The sequence below is a fragment of the Nomascus leucogenys genome, chromosome 18, assembly GCF_006542625.1.
Source record: "Nomascus leucogenys isolate Asia chromosome 18, Asia_NLE_v1, whole genome shotgun sequence".
NCBI classification, from domain to species: domain Eukaryota; kingdom Metazoa; phylum Chordata; class Mammalia; order Primates; family Hylobatidae; genus Nomascus; species Nomascus leucogenys.
In genome coordinates this window covers 23,028,275-23,045,859 of record NC_044398.1, presented here as the reverse complement: position 1 = coordinate 23,045,859, position 17,585 = coordinate 23,028,275, and positions in this window count along the sequence as shown.

Below are 17,585 nucleotides of genomic sequence, written 5' to 3'. Positions count from 1 at the left end.
CGCACCTGGCTCGGAGGGTCCTATGCCCACGGAGTCCTGCTGATTGCTAGCACAGCAGTCTGAGATCAAGCTGCAAGGTGGCAGCGAGGCTGGGGGAAGGGCGCCCGCCATTGCCCAGGCTTGCTTAGGTAAACAAAGCAGCCAGGAAGCTCGAACTGGGTGGAGCCCACCACAGCTCAAGGAGGCCTGCCCGCCTCTGTAGGCTCCACCTCTGGGGGCAGGGCACAGACAAACAAAAATTCAGCAGGAACCTCTGCAGACTTAAATGTCCCTGTCTGACTGACAGCTTTGAAGAGAGTAGTGGTTCTCCCAGCACGCAGCTGGAGATCTGAGAACGGACAGACTGCCTCCTAAAGTGGGTCCCTCACCCCTGAGCAGCCTAACTGGGAGGCAGCCCCCAGTAGGGACAGACTGACACCTCACTCGGCCGGGTACTCCTCTGAGACAAAACTTCCAGAGGAACTATCAGACAGCTGAATTTGTGGTCTCACGAAAATCCGCTGTTCTGCAGCCACCGCTGCTGACACCCAGCCAAACAGGGTCTGGAATGGACCTCTAGTAAACTCCAACAGACCTGCAGCTGAGGGTCCTGTCTGGTAGAAGGAAAACTAACAAACAGAAAGGACATCCACAACAAAAACCCATCTGTACATCACCATCATCAAAGACCAAAAGTAGATAAAACCATAAAGATGGGGAAAAAACAGAGCAGAAAAACTGGAAACTCTAAAAAGCAGAGCACCTCTCCTCCTCCAAAGGAACGCAGTTCCTCACCAGCAACGGAACAAAGCTGGATGGAGGATGACTTTGACGAGTTGAGAGAAGAAGGCTTCAGACGATCAAACTACTCCGAGCTATGGGAGGAAATTCAAAACAATAGCAAAGAAGTTAAAAACTTTGAAAAAAAAATTAGAAGAATGGATAACTAGAATAACCAATGGAGAGAAGGGCTTAAAGGAGCTGACGGAGCTGAAAGCCAAGTTTCGAGAACTACGTGAAGATTGCAGAAGCCTCAGTAGCAGATGCGATCAACTGGAAGAAAGGGTATCGCTGATGGAAGATGAAATGAATGAAATGAAGAGAGAAGGGAAGTTTAGAGAAAAAAGAATAAAAAGAAATGAACAAAGCCTCCAAGAAATTTGGGACTATGTGAAAAGACCAAACCTACATCTGATTGGTGTACCTGAAACTGACGGGGAGAATGGAACCAAGTTGGAAAACACTCTGCAAGATATTATCCAGGAGAACTTCCCCAATCTAGCAAGGCAGGCCAACATTCAGATTCAGGAAATATAGAGAATGCCACAAAGATACTCCTCGAGAAGAGCAACTCCAAGACACATACTTGTCAGATTCACCAAAGGTGAAATGAAGGAAAAAATGTTAGGGGCAGCCAGAGAGAAAGGTCGGGTTACCCACAAAGGGAAGCCCATCAGACTAACAGCTGATCTCTTGGCAGAAACTCTACAAGCCAGAAGACAGTGGGGGCTGATATTCAACATTCTTAAAGAAAAGAATTTTCAACCCAGAATTTCCTATCCAGCCAAACTAAGCTTCATAAGTGAAGGAGAAATAAAACACTTTACAGACAAGCAAACGCTGAGTGATTTTGTCACCACCAGGCCTGCCCTAAAAGAGCTCCTGAAGGAAGCACTAAACATGGAAAGGAACAACCGGTACCAGTCACTGCAAAAACATGCCAAATTGTAAAGACCATCGAGGCTAGGAAGAAACTACATCAACTAACGAGCAAAATAACCAACTAACATCATAATGACAGGATCAGATTCACACATAACAATATTAACATTAAATGTAAATGGGCTAAATGCTCCAATTAAAAGACACAGACTGGCAAACTGGATAAGGAGTCAGGACCCATCAGTGTGCTGTATTCAGGAAACCCATCTCACGTGCAGAGACACACATAGACTCAAAATAAAGGGATGGAGGAAGATCTATCAAGCAAATGGAAAACAAAAAAAGCCAAGGGTTGCAATCCTAGTCTCTGATAAAATAGACTTTAAACCAACAAAGATCAAAAGAGACAAAGAAGGCCATTACATAATGGTAAAGGGATCAATTCAACAAGAAGAGCTAACTATCCTAAATATATATGCACCCAACACAGGAGCACCCAGATCCATAAAGCAAGTCCTGAGTGACCTACAAAGGGACTTAAACTCCCACACAATAATAATGGGAGATTTTGACACCCCACTGTCAACATTAGACAGATCAACGAGACAGAAAGTTAACAAGGATATCCAGGAATTGAACTCAGCTCTAAACAAAGTGGACCTAATAGACATCTACAGAACTCTCCACCCCAAATCAACAGAATATACATTTTTTTAGCACCACACCACACCTATTCCAAAATTGACCACATAGTTGGAAGTAAAGCTCTCCTCAGCAAATGTAAAAGAACAGAAATTATAACAAACTGTCTCTCAGACCACAGTGCAATCAAACTAGAACTCAGGATTAAGAAACTCACTCAAAACTGCTCAACTACATGGAAACTGAACAACCTGCTCCTGAAGGACTATTGGGTACATAATGAAATGAAGGCAGAAATAAAGATGTTCTTTGAAACCAACGAGAACAAAGACACAACATACCAGAATCTCGGGGACATGTACAAAGCAGTGTGTAGAGGGAAATTTATAGCACTAAATGCCCACAAGAGAAAGCAGGAAAGATCCAAAATTGACACCCTAACATCACAATTAAAAGAACTAGAAAAGCAAGAGCAAACACATTCAAAAGCTAGCAGAAGGCTAGAAATAACTAAAATCAGAGCAGAACTGAAGGAAATAGAGACACAAAAAACCCTTCAAAAAATTAATGAATCCAGGAGCTGGTTTTTTGAAAAGATCAACAAAATTGATAGACCGCTAGCAAGACTAATAAAGAAGAAAAGAGAGAAGAATCAAATAGATGCAATAAAAAATGAAAAAGGGGATATCACCACCGATCCCACAGAAATACAATCTACCATCAGAGAATACTACAAACACCTCTATGCAAATAAACTAGAAAATCTAGAAGAAATGGATAAATTCCTCGACAAATACACCCTCCCAAGACTAAACCAGGAAGAAGTTGAATCTCTGAATAGACCAATAACAGGCTCTGAAATTGTGGCAATAATCAATAGCTTACCAACCAAAAAGAGTCCAGGACCTGATGGATTCACAGCCGAATTCCACCAGAGGTACAAGGAGGAACTGGTACCATTCCTTCTGAAACTATTCCAATTGATAGAAAAAGAGGGAATCCTCCCTAACACATTTTATGAAGCCAGCATCGTCCTGATACCAAAGCCTGGCAGAGACATAACCAAAAAAGAGAATTTTAGACCAATATCCTTGATGAACATTGATGCAAAAGTCCTCAATAAAATACTGGCAAACCGAATCCAGCAGCACATCCAAAAGCTTATACACCATAATCAAGTGGGCTTCATCCCTGGGATGCAAGGCTGGTTCAACATACGCAAATCAATAAACGTGGGGTGGAGCCAAGATGGCCGAATAGGAACAGCTCCGGTCTCCAGCTCCCAGCCCGAGCGACACAGAAGACTGGTGATTTCTGCATTTCTGCTTGAGGTACCGGTTTCATCTCACTAGGGAGTGCCAAACAGTGGGTGCAGGACAGTCGGTGAAGCGCACCGTGCACGAGCCGAAGCAGGGCGAGGCACTGCCTCACTCAGGAAGCGCAAGGGGTCAGGGAGTTCCCTTTCCTAGTCAAAGAAAGGGGTAACAGACGGCACCTGGATAATCGGGTCAGTCCCACCCTCATACTGCGCTTTCCCAACGGGCCTGGAAAACGGCACACTAGGAGATTGTGTCCCGCACCTGGCTCGGAGGGTCCTATGCCCACGGAGTCTTGCTGATTGCTAGCACAGCAGTCTGAGATCAAGCTGCAAGGTGGCAGCGAGGCTGGGGGAGGGGCGACCGCCATTGCCCAGGCTTGCTTAGGTAAACAAAGCAGCCAGGAAGCTTGAACTGGGTGGAGCCCACCACAGCTCAAGAAGGCCTGTCTGCCTCTGTAGGCTCCACCTCTGGGGGCAGGGCACAGACAAACAAAAAGTCAGCAGGAAATTCCAGAGACTTAAATGTCCCTGTCGGACTGACAGCTTTGAAGAGAGTAGTGGTTCTCCCAGCACACAGCTGGAGATCTGAGAACGGACAGACTGCCTCCTAAAGTGGGTCCCTCACCCCTGAGCAGCCTAACTGGGAGGCACCCCCCAAGTAGGGACAGACTGACACCTCACTCGGCCGGGTACTCCTGTGAGACAAAACTTCCAGAGGAACTATCAGACAGCTGAATTTGTGGTCTCACGAAAACCCGCTGTTCTGCAGCCACTGCTGCTGACACCCAGCCAAACAGGGTCTGGAGTGGACCTCTAGTAAACTCCAACAGACCTGCAGCTGAGGGTCCTGTCTGGTAGAAGGAAAACTAACAAACAGAAAGGACATCCACACCAAAAACCCATCTGTACATCACCATCATCAAAGACCAAAAGTAGATAAAACCGCAAAGATGGGGAAAAAACAGAGCAGAAAAACTGGAAACTCTAAAAAGCAGAGCACCTCTCCTCCTCCAAAGGAACGCAGTTCCTCACCAGCAACGGAACAAAGCTGGATGGAGGATGACTTTGACGAGTTGAGAGAAGAAGGCGTCAGACAATCAAACTACTCTGAGCTACGGGAGGAAATTCAAAACAATAGCAAAGAAGTTAAAAACTTTGAAAAAAAATTAGAAGAATGGATAACTAGAATAACCAATGGAGAGAAGGGATCAAAGGAGATGATGGAGCTGAAAGCCAAGTTTCGAGAACTATGTGAAGATTGCAGAAGCCTCAGTAGCAGATGCGATCAACTGGAAGAAAGGGTATCGCTGATGGAAGATGAAATGAATGAAATGAAGCGAGAAGGGAAGTCTAGAGAAAAAAGAATAAAAAGAAATGAACAAAGCCTCCAAGAAATTTGGGACTATGTGAAAAGACCAAACCTACGTCTGATTGGTGTACCTGAAAATGACGGGGAGAATGGAACCAAGTTGGAAAACACTCTGCAAGATATTATCCAGGAGAACTTCCCCAATCTAGCAAGGCAGGCCAACATTCAGATTCAGGAAATACAGAGAACGCCACAAAGATACTCCTCGAGAAGAGCAACTCCAAGACACATAATTGTCAGATTCACCAAAGTTGAAATGAAGGAAAAAACGTTAAGGGCAGCCACAGAGAAAGGTCGGGTTACCCAGAAAGGGAAGCCCGTCAGACTAACAGCTGATCTCTCGGCAGAAACTCTACAAGCCAGAAGAGAGTGGGGGCCGATATTCAACATTCTTAAAGAAAAGAATTTTCAACCCAGAATTTCCTATCCAGCCAAACTAAGCTTCATAAGTGAAGGAGAAATAAAACACTTTACAGACAAGCAAACGCTGAGTGATTTTGTCACCACCAGGCCTGCCCTAAAAGAGCTCCTGAAGGAAGCACTAAACATGGAAAGGAACAACCGGTACCAGCCACTGCAAAAACATGCCAAATTGTAAAGACCATCGAGGCTAGGAGGAAACTGCATCAACTAATGAGCAAAATAACCAACTAACATCATAATGACAGGATCAGATTCACACATAACAATATTAACGTTAAATGTAAATGGGCTAAATGCTCCAATTAAAAGACACAGACTGGCAAACTGGATAAGGAGTCAGGACCCATCAGTGTGCTGTATTCAGGAAACCCATCTCATGTGCAGAGACACACATAGACTCAAAATAAAGGGATGGAGGAAGATCTATCAAGCAAATGGAAAACAAAAAAAGGCAGGGATTGCAATCCTAGTCTCTGATAAAATAGACTTTAAACCAACAAAGATCAAAAGAGACAAAGAAGGCCATTACATAATGGTAAAGGGATCAATTCAACAAGAAGAGCTAACTATCCTAAATATATATGCACCCAACACAGGAGCACCCAGATTCATAAAGCAAGTCCTGAGTGACCTACAAAGGGACTTAAACTCCCATACAATAATAATGGGAGATTTTAACACCCCACTGTCAACATTAGACAGATCATCGAGACAGAAAGTTAACAAGGATATCCAGGAATTGAACTCAGCTCTAAACAAAGTGGACCTAATAGACATCTACAGAACTCTCCACCCCAAATCAACAGAATATACATTTTTTTCAGCACCACACCACACCTATTCCAAAATTGACCACATAGTTGGAAGTAAAGCTCTCCTCAGCAAATGTAAAAGAACAGAAATTATAACAAACTGTCTCTCAGACCACAGTGCAATCAAACTAGAACTCAGGATTAAAAAACTCACTCAAAACTGCTCAACTACATGGAAACTGAACAACCTGCTCCTGAAGGACTATTGGGTACATAATGAAATGAAGGCAGAAATAAAGATGTTCTTTGAAACCAACAAGAACAAAGACACAACATACCAGAATCTCTGGGACACATTCAAAGCAGTGTGTAGAGGGAAATTTATAGCACTAAATGCCCACAAGAGAAAGCAGGAAAGATCCAAAATTGACACCCTAACATCACAATTAAAAGAACTAGAAAAGCAAGAGCAAACACATTCAAAAGCTAGCAGAAGGCTAGAAATAACTAAAATCAGAGCAGAACTGAAGGAAATAGAGACACAAAAAACCCTTCAAAAAATTAATGAATCCAGGAGCTGGTTTTTTGAAAAGATCAACAAAATTGATAGACCGCTAGCAAGACTAATAAAGAAGAAAAGAGAGAAGAATCAAATAGATGCAATAAAAAATGAAAAAGGGGATATCACCACCGATCCCACAGAAATACAATCTACCATCAGAGAATACTACAAACATCTCTATGCAAATAAACTAGAAAATCTAGAAGAGATGGATAAATTCCTCGACAAATACACCCTCCCAAGACTAAATCAGGAAGAAGTCGAATCTCTGAATAGACCAATAACAGGTTCTGAAATTGTGGCAATAATCAATAGCTTACCAACCAAAAAGAGTCCAGGACCTGATGGATTCACAGCTGCATTCTACCAGAGGTACAAGGAGGAACTGGTACCATTCCTTCTGAAACTATTCCAATCGATAGAAAAAGAGGGAATCCTCCCTAACACATTTTATGAAGCCAGCATCGTCCTGATACCAAAGCCAGGCAGAGACACAACCAAAAAAGAGAATTTTAGACCAATATCCTTGATGAACATTGATGCAAAAATCCTCAGTAAAATACTGGCAAACTGAATCCAGCAGCACATCAAAAAGCTTATACACCATGATCAAGTGGGCTTCATCCCTGGGATGCAAGGCTGGTTCAACATACGCAAATCAATAAATGTAATCCAGCATATAAACAGAACCAAAGACAAAAACCACAAGATTATCTCAATAGATGCAGAAAAGGCCTTTGATAAAATTCAACAACCCTTCATGCTAAAAACTCTCAATAAGTTAGGTATTGATGGGACGTATCTCAAAATAATAAGAGCTATCTGTGACAAACCCACAGCCAATATCATACTGAATGGGCAAAAACTGGAAGCATTCCCTCTGAAAACTGGCACAAGACAGGGATGCCCTCTCTCACCACTCCTATTCAACATAGTGCTGGAAGTTCTGGCCAGAGCAATCAGGCAGGAGAAGGAAATAAAGGGTATTCAATTAGGAAAAGAGGAAGTCAAACTGTCCCTGTTTGCAGATGACATGATTGTATATCTAGAAAATCCCATTGTCTCAGCCCAAAATCTCCTTAAGCTGATTAGCAACTTCAGCAAAGTCTCAGGATACAAAATCAATGTACAAAAATCACAAGCATTCTTGTACACCAATCACAGACAAACAGAGAGCCAAATCATGAGTGAACTCCCATTCACAATTGCTTCAAAGAGAATAAAATACCTAGGAATCCAACTTACAAGGGATGTGAAGGACCTCTTCAAGGAGAACTACAAACCACTGCTCAATGAAATCAAAGAGGATACAAACAAATGGAAGAACATTCCATGCTCATGGGTTGGAAGAATCAATATCATGAAAATGGCCATACTGCCCAAAGTAATTTATAGATTCAATGCCATCCCCATCAAGCTACCAATGACTTTCTTCACAGAATTGGAAAAAACTACTTTAAAGTTCATATTGAACCAAAAAAGAGCCCACATCGCCAAGTCAATCCTAAGCCAAAAGAACAAAGCTGGAGGCATCACGGTACCTGACTTTAAACTATACTACAAGGCTACAGTAACCAAAACAGCATGGTACTGGTACCACAACAGAGATATAGATCAATGGAACAGAACAGAGCCCTCAGAAATGATGCCGCATATCTACAACTATCTAATCTTTGACAAACCTGACAAAAACAAGAAATGGGGAAAGGATTCCCTATTTAATAAATGGTGCTGGGAAAACTGGCTAGCCATATGTAGAAAGCTGAAACTGGATCCCTTCCTTACACCTTATACAAAAATTAATTCAAAATGGATTAAAGACTTAAATGTTAGACCTAAAACCATTAAAATCCTACAAGAAAACCTAGGCAATACCATTCAGGACATAGGCGTGGGCAAGGACTTCATGTCTAAAACACCAAAAGTAATGGCAACAAAAACCAAAATTGACAAATGGGATCTAATTAAAGTAAAGAGCTTCTGCACAGCAAAAGAAACTACCATCAGAGTGAACAGGCAACCTACAGAATGGGAGAAAATTTTTGCAACCTACTCATCTGACAAAGGGCTAATATCCAGAATCTACAATGAACTCAAACAAATTTACAAGAAAAAAACAAACAACCCCATCAAAAGGTGGGCAAAGGACATGAACAGACATTTCTCAAAAGAAGACATTTATGCAGCCAAAAAACACATGAAGAAATGCTCATCATCACTGGCCATCAGAGAAATGCAAATCAAAACCACAGTGAGATACCATCTCATACCAGTTAGAATGGCCATCATTAAAAAAACAGGAAACAACAGGTGCTGGAGAGGATGTGGAGAAATAGGAACACTTTTACACTGTTGGTGGGACTGTAAACTAGTTCAACCATTGTGGAAGTCAGTGTGGCGATTCCTCAGGGATCTAGAACTAGAAATACCATTTGACCCAGCCATCCCATTACTGGGTATATACCCAAAGGACTATAAATCATGCTGCTATAAAGACACATGCACACGTATGTTTATTGCGGCACTATTCACAATAGCGAAGAATTGGAACCAACCCAAATGTCCAACAACGATAGACTGGATTAAGAAAATGTGGCACATATACACCATGGAATACTATGCAGCCATAAAAAATGATGAGTTCGTGTCCTTTGTAGGGACATGGATGAAACTGGAAAACATCATTCTCAGTAAACTATCGCAAGGACAAAAAACTAAACACCGCATGTTCTCACTCATAGGTGGGAATTGAACAATGAGAACTCATGGACACAGGAACTGTTGTGGGGTTGGGGGAGGGGGGAGGGACAGCATTAGGAGATATACCTAATGCTAAATGACGAGTTAATGGGTGCAGGAAATCAACATGGCACATGGATACATGTGTAACAAACTGGCACATTGTGCACATGTACCCTAAAACCTAAAGTATAATAATAATAAAAAAATAAATTAATTAATTAAAAAAAAATAAAAGATCATTCATCATGACCAAGTAGGTCAATATATGTAAATCAATCAATGTAATACATCACATCAACAGAATGAAGGACAAAAATCATATGATCATTTCAATTAATGCTGAAAAAGCATTTGATAAAATTCAACATATCTTAGTGACAAAAATCCTAAAAAAAAAGAAAACTGGGGATAGAAGGAACATACCTCAACACAATAATAGCCATGTATGACAGACCCACAGCTAGTATCATACTGAATGGGGGAAAACTGAAAGTCTTTCCTTTAAGATATGGAGCATGACAAGGATGCCCACTTTCACCACTGTTATTCAATATAGTACTGGAAGTCCTAGCTAGAGCAATAAGACAAGAGAAAGAAATAATGGGCCTCCAAATTAGAAAGGAAGAAGTCATATTATCCTTTTTTGCAGATGATATGACCTTATATTTGGGAAGACCTAAAGACTCCACCAAAACACTATTAGAATGGACAAATTTAGTAAAGTTGCAGGATACAAATTCAATATACAAAAATCAGTAGTATTTCTACTACAGTGAACAATCTGAAAAAGAAATTTAAAAAGTAATCCCATTTACAATAGCCCCACATAAAATTAAATACCTAGGAATTAACCAAAGAAGTGATAGATCTCTACAATGAAAACTATTAGACACTAATGAAAGAAATTGAAGAGGACACACACGAAAAATGGAAAAATATTCCATGTTCATGGATTGGAAGAATCAATATTGTTAAAATGTCCATTACTATCCAAAGCAATCTACAGATTCAATGCAATCCCTATCAAAACACCAATGACATTCTTCACAGAAGTAGAAAAAACAATCCTAAAATTTATATGGCACCACAAAAGACCCAGAATAGCCAAAGCTATCATGAACAAAAAGAACAAAACTGGAGGAATCACTTTACCTGACTTCAAATTATACTACAGAGCTATACTAACCAAAACAGCATGGTACTGGCATAAAAACAGACACATAAACCAATGGAACAGAATAGAGAATCCAGAAACAAATCCACATACCTATAGTGAAATCATTTTTGACAAAGATGCCAAGAACATATATTGGGGAAAACAAAGTCTCTTCAATAAATGGTGCTGGGCGAACTGGATACCCATATGCAGAAGAATGAAACTTGACTCCTGTCTCTCACCACATGCAAAACTCAAACTAAAATGGATTAAAGACTTAAATCTAAGGCCTCAAACTATGAAACTACTACAAGAAAACATCAGGGAAACTCTCCAGGACATTGGTCTGGAGTGATACCCTGCAAGCACAGGCAACCAAAGCAAAAATGAACAAATTAGATCACATCAAGGTAAAAAACAACAACAACAACAACAAAATTCTGCACAGCAAAGAAAACAATCAAAAAAGCGAAGAACCAACCTACAGAATTGGAGAAAATATTTGCAAACTACTCATCTGACAAGGGATTAATAACCAGAATATATAAGGAGCTCAAACAACTCCACAGGGGGAAAAAGAAAAGTGAATGATTCAATTTTAAAAAATAGACAAAAATTCTGAATAGCCATTTCTCAAAAGAAGATATATGAATGGCAAAGAGGTATATGAAAATGTTCTCAACATCACTGATCATCAGAGAATGCAAATAAAAACTGCAAAGAAATATCTCACCAGCTAAAATGGCTTTTATCCAAAGACAGGCAATAGGAAATGCTGGCGAGGATACAGAGAAAAGGGAATCCTCATACACTGTTGGTGGGAATGTAAATTAGTATAACTATTATGGAAAACAGTTTGGAGGGTTCTCAAAAAAAAAAAAAAAAAAAAAAAAAAAAAAAAAAAAAAAAAAACAACTAAAAATAGAACTTCCATCCATCCCACTGCTGGGTATATACCCAAAAGAAAGGAAATCAGAATACTGAAGAGATATCTGTACTCCTCTGTTTTTTGCAGCACTGTTCATAATAGCCAAGATTTGGAAGCAACTAAGTGTCCATCAACAGATGAATGGATAAGAAAATACAGTATATATATATAACAGAGCACTATTCAGCCATAAAAAAGAATGAAATCCTGTCATTTGCAACAACATGGATACAACTGGAGATCATTATGTTAAGTGAAATAAGCCAGGCATAGAAAGACAAACTTTACATGTTCTCACTTATTTGTGGAATCTAAAAATAAAAACAATTGAATTCATGGAGATAGAGAGTAGCAGGATGGTTACCAGAAGCTGGGAAGGGTAGTAGGCATAGGGGGAAGTGGGGATGGTTAATGGATACAAAAAAATAGCTAGAAAGAGTAAGACAAAGTATTTGATAGCACAATTGGGTGTCTTTAGTCAATCATAATTTAACTGTACACTTTAAAATTAACTAAAACAGTATGATTGGAATGCTTGTAACACCAAGGATAAATGCTTGAGGGGATGGATACCCCATTTTCCATGATGTGATTACTATGCATTGCATGCCTGTATCAATGTATCTCATGCATCCCATAATTATATACACGTACTATGTACCTACAAAAAATAAAAACAAAACACTAAAATTTGATACAGAGCTAATCAAAATAGTATGGTATTGACTTATACACAGGCATACAGACCAATGGAATGGAATAAAGAGCCCCTACATATATGGTTAAATGATTTTGACATGGATGCCAAGACTTTTCGATGGTGGAAAGGACAGTCTTTTCAACAAATGGTACTAAGAAAACTGGTTATCTATGTGAAAAAGAATGAATTTGATACCTTACCTTACACCACATACAAAAATTAACTCAAAATGAATCAAATCCCATATAAATTAATCGGAATTTCTAGGGGCGGGCCTGGACATATTTTTAAAGCTCCCTATGTGATCCTATTGTGAAAAAAGGTTGAGAACAACCAATCTCGCCCCAGTGCAGTGGAACAGGCTATGTGGCTCATAAAGTAGTTCTGAAACATTTTTGAACTATTTTTAGCAGTGACAACATTGGGCCCCCAATACAAATTTTAGCTAACTTTGAAGGTCAATGTTCATTAGCATATACATTATTGATGAAATTGGTCTCATTACTTTTCATCCTTTCTCATACATAAAGTAAAGGTATTCCAAAAACTTCTATATGGAAATAAAAGAGGGAGGAAAACTTTGTGAAAGAATAAAGACATTTGGAACCCAAGCGTTTGATGAAAACAGATGGAAAGTGTAGCTAGAATTCATGAGACTGACATTCAGAAATACCCTGTTCTCTTCACTAAATTTCTAACCAAGTTGTTGAGTTAGAAAACCCATGGTATAAAGAGGCTGATTTCTAAAATATGCTGTTAATTTTAATTAGTGAATGCTGGTTGTCACATAGAGAAAAGCATCTTGTCAATAAGTAATGCTCAATTTTTCTTTATGTGTTCCAACAATATTCTTCTGTTTCTCATTCAAAACTGACAGCATCTCTCATCATAACGATGCCATGTCAGCAACTGCAGAAGTCAAACCTTAAAGTCTAGATAGAAACAACTCAGGAAGGGAGTGTGTTATATTCTTTCTCTAGAAATCCATTTGCTTCATTCTTTACGATTTTGAGAAAAACACTGGGGCTCACAATAGGCTAAATTTTCTTTTCATTAACAGAAAGCATTGCTCGAGCCCAGGAGGTGAAGGTTGCAGTGAGCCATGATCAAGCCACTGTCTCCAGGTGACTGAGTGAGACCCTGCCTCAAAAAAAAAAAAAAAGCATGTTTAAATTTTCTAACTAAAACATATTCATTCCCTCTTTACATAAGACTTCATGTCTAAAACACCAAAAGCAATGACAACAAAAGCCAAAATTGACAAATGGGATCTAATTAAACTAAAGAGCTTCTGCACAGCAAAAGAAACTACCATCAGAGTGAACAGGCAAACTACAAAATGGGAGAAAATTTTCGCAACCTACTCATCTGACAAAGGGCTAATATCCAGAATCTACAACGAACTCAAACAAATTTACAAGAAAAAAACAAACAACCCCATCAAAAAGTGGGCAAAGGACATGAACAGACACTTCTCAAAAGAAGATATTTATGCAGCCAAAAAACACATGAGAAAATGCTCATCATCACTGGCCATCAGAGAAATGCAAATCAAAACCGCAATGAGATACCATCTCACACCAGTTAGAATGGCCATCATTAAAAAGTCAGGAAACAACAGGTGCTGGAGAGGATGTGGAGAAATAGGAACACTTTTACACTGTTGGTGGGACTGTAAACTAGTTCAACCATTGTGGAAGTCAGTGTGGCGATTCCTCAGGGATCTCGAACTAGAAATACCATTTGACCCAGCCATCCCATTACTGGGTATATACCCAAAGGATTATAAATCATGCTGCTATAAAGACACATGCACACGTATGTTTATTGCGGCACTATTCACAATAGCAAAGAGTTGGAACCAACCCAAATGTCCAACAATGATAGACTGGATTAAGAAAATGTGGCACATATACACCATGGAATACTATGCAGCCATAAAAAATGATGAGTTCATGTCCTTTGTAGGGACATGGATGAAACTGGAAACCATCATTCTGAGCAAACTATCACAAGGATGGAAAACCAAACACCGCATGTTCTCACTCATAGGTGGGAATTGAACAATGAGAACACATGGACACAGCAAGGGGAACATCACACACCGGGGACTGTTGTGGGGTGGGGGGAGGGGGGAGGGATAGCATTAGGAGATATACCTAATGCTAAATGACGAGTTAATGGATGCAGCACACCAACATGGCACATGTATACATAGGTAACAAACTGGCACATTGTGCACATGTACCCCAAAACTTAAAGTATAATAATAAAAAAAAAATGTAATAGCTAACTCTGAAGCTACCAAGAAAGCTGATCAGCATAGAGGGGATTCAAGTATTAGAAGACCTGCTGGACAAGATTAACTTTCATATTCCTGCCAACACCGAAGAGCCATAATTCCAGGCCAGGCACCGTGGCTCATGCCTGTAATCCCAGCACTTTGGGAGGCTGAGATGGGCGGATCACTTGAGGTCGGGAGATCAAGACCAGCCTGGCCAACATGGTAAAACCCTGTCTCTACTAAAAATACAAAAATTAGCTGGGCATTGTGGTGGGCACCCATAATCCCAGCTACTTGGGAGGCTGAGGCAGGAGAATCGCTTGCATTCAGGAGATGGAGATTGCAGTGAGCCAAGATTGTGCCACTGCACTCCAGCCTCGGTGACAGAGTGAGACTCTGTCTCAAAAAAACAAAAAACAAAAAACAAAAACACTATAATTCCAAAGAAACATATTTGGATCTCAATCCTAGCAACATAAATAAAACTATTATTACTATTATTTTGAGACAGGGTCTTGCTCTGTCACCTAGGCTGGAGTGCAGTGGCACAATCTTGGCTTACCACAACCTCTACCTCCTGGGCTAAAGCAATCCTCCCACTTCAGCCTCCAGAGTAGCTGGGACTATAGGCAAATGCCATCATGCCCGGCTGATTTTTTGTATTTTGTTTGTAGAGACCACGTCCCTATGTTTCCCAGACTGGTCTTGAACTCTTGGACTTGAGCGATCCGCCCTCCTTGGCCTCCCAAAGTGCTGGGGTTACAGGGGTGAGCCACAGCTCCCAACCCTGTTATGTCATATTTTAAAATGGATCAAAGACATAAGAGCTAAAACTCTAAGACTCTTCAAGAAAATATAGGGTCAAGATCTTCATGACCTTGGATTTGCCAACACTTTCTTGGCTATGACACAAAATCACAGTCAACAAAGAACAAAAAAATAGATAAATTGTACTTCATCAAAATTTAAAACTTTTGTGCAAAGGACACTACCAAAGAGTGAAAAGGCAACCAAGAGAATGGGAGAAAATGTATGCAAATTATATATCTGATAAGAGGCTACTATTATTATTATTATTATTATTATTATTTGAGACAGGGTCCTGCTCTTTTGCCCAGGCTGGAGTGCCATGGCACATTCTCAGCTCACTGCAGCCTCAACCTCCTGGGCTCAAACCATCCTCCCCCCTTAGCCCCCTGAGTAGCTGGGACTACAGGCACACACCACTACATCTGGCTAATTTTTGTATTTGTTTGTAGTGGTGGGATTTTGCCATGTTGCCTAGGCTGATCTTGAACTCCTGAGCTCAAGCAATCCACCCACCTCAGCCTCCCAAAGTGCTGGGATTACAGGCACGAGCCACCGTGCCCGGCCTTGATAAGAGATTAATATCCAGAGTATATGAAGAACTTCTGACACTCAACAATAACAAAAAACCCAATTGAAAAATGGACAAAGGTCTTAAATAGATGTTTCTCCAAAGAAAGTATACAAATAGCCAATAAGCACATGAAAAGATGCTCAACATCACTAATTATGAGGGAGACGCATGAGATACTACCTCACACTCATTAGGATGACTATCGTCAAAAAAAAGAAGAAAAGGAAAACAACAAGTATTGACAAGGATATGGAGAAATTAGAAATCTTGTCCATTGCTGGCAGGAATGTAAAATGGTACAGCCACTGTGGAAAGCAGTATAATGGTTCTTCAAAAGTTAAACACAGAATTACCATCCAGCAAACCCACTTCTAGGTATATAATACCCAAAAGAATCAAAAGCAGGGACTTGAATGGGTATGTGTACACCAGTATTTATAGCAGCAGTATTCTCAGTGAAGTATTGATACATACCACATGGATGAACTTAAAATTATACTAAGTGAAATCAGCCGGACACAAAAGGACACATATTATTCCATTTATGTGAGGTACCTAGAATAGGCAAATTCCTAAGAACAGAAAGTAGAATAGTGGCTGCCAGGGGCTGGGGAAACGGGGAATGGGGACTTATCACTTAATGGGAACAGAGTCTCAGTTTGGGATGATGAAAAAGTTCTGGAGATGGATAGTGGTGACAACAATGTATGCACGACAATGTATGAATGTTCTTAATGCCACTGCATTGCACACTTAAAAATGGTTAAAATGGTAAATATGTATAGTTTACCACAATTTAAAAATGTATATAGTTTCAAGAAATGGGGGGACAATACTATTAACAGCTCTAGTAACAGTCGTGTCAGCAAAAAGATCCTTCTCAAAATGAAAAAGTACCAAATATTCCTTGCCATCTTACAATTGCCAAGAGCAACTGACATCATTTTCTGTTATACTGATTGAAAATTAGGTTGTTAGAAGTATAAACTTTGATGACCTAATCAATGAATTTTCAGAAAAGCCAGTCAGAAAAATCCTATGATCAAGATATTGCATACTTATAAAGTAATATATAGTATTATATAAAATTATGACACTAATTTTTAAAAAATTTATGTATATATTGATACTCATGTATCTCCATTAACCTTATTATATTTTACAAATAATAAAACATTTTTTAAAGGAAAAAGCTTTATGGTTAGCTTTTTTTTTTTTTTTTTTTTTTTTTTTTTTTGGAGGCAGAGTTTCACTCTGTCACCCAGGCTGGAGTGCAGTGGCATGATCTTGGCTCACTGCAACCTCCACTTCCCTGGTTCAAGCAATTCCCCTGCCTCAGCCTCCTGAGTAGCTGGGATTACAGGCGCACGCCACCATGCTGGGCTAATCTTTTTGTATTTTTAGTAGAGACGGGGTTTCACCATGTTGGCCAGACTGGTCTTGAACCCTTGACCTCAGGCAATCCGCCTGCCTCGGCCCCCCAAAGTCCTGGGATTACAGATGTGAGCCACCACGCCCAGCCTATAGTTAGTATTTTAATGGCAAGTTCCCCTGCTTTTGGAAAAGGAGCTATGCATTTGCAGTTTTGTTTTGGTGAAGCCCTAGAAATTATGTAGCTGGCCCTGGTGCCAGCTTTCCCATTGATAGTCTGTCCAGCTTTGATCAAGTCACTTACCCTCTGCATCAG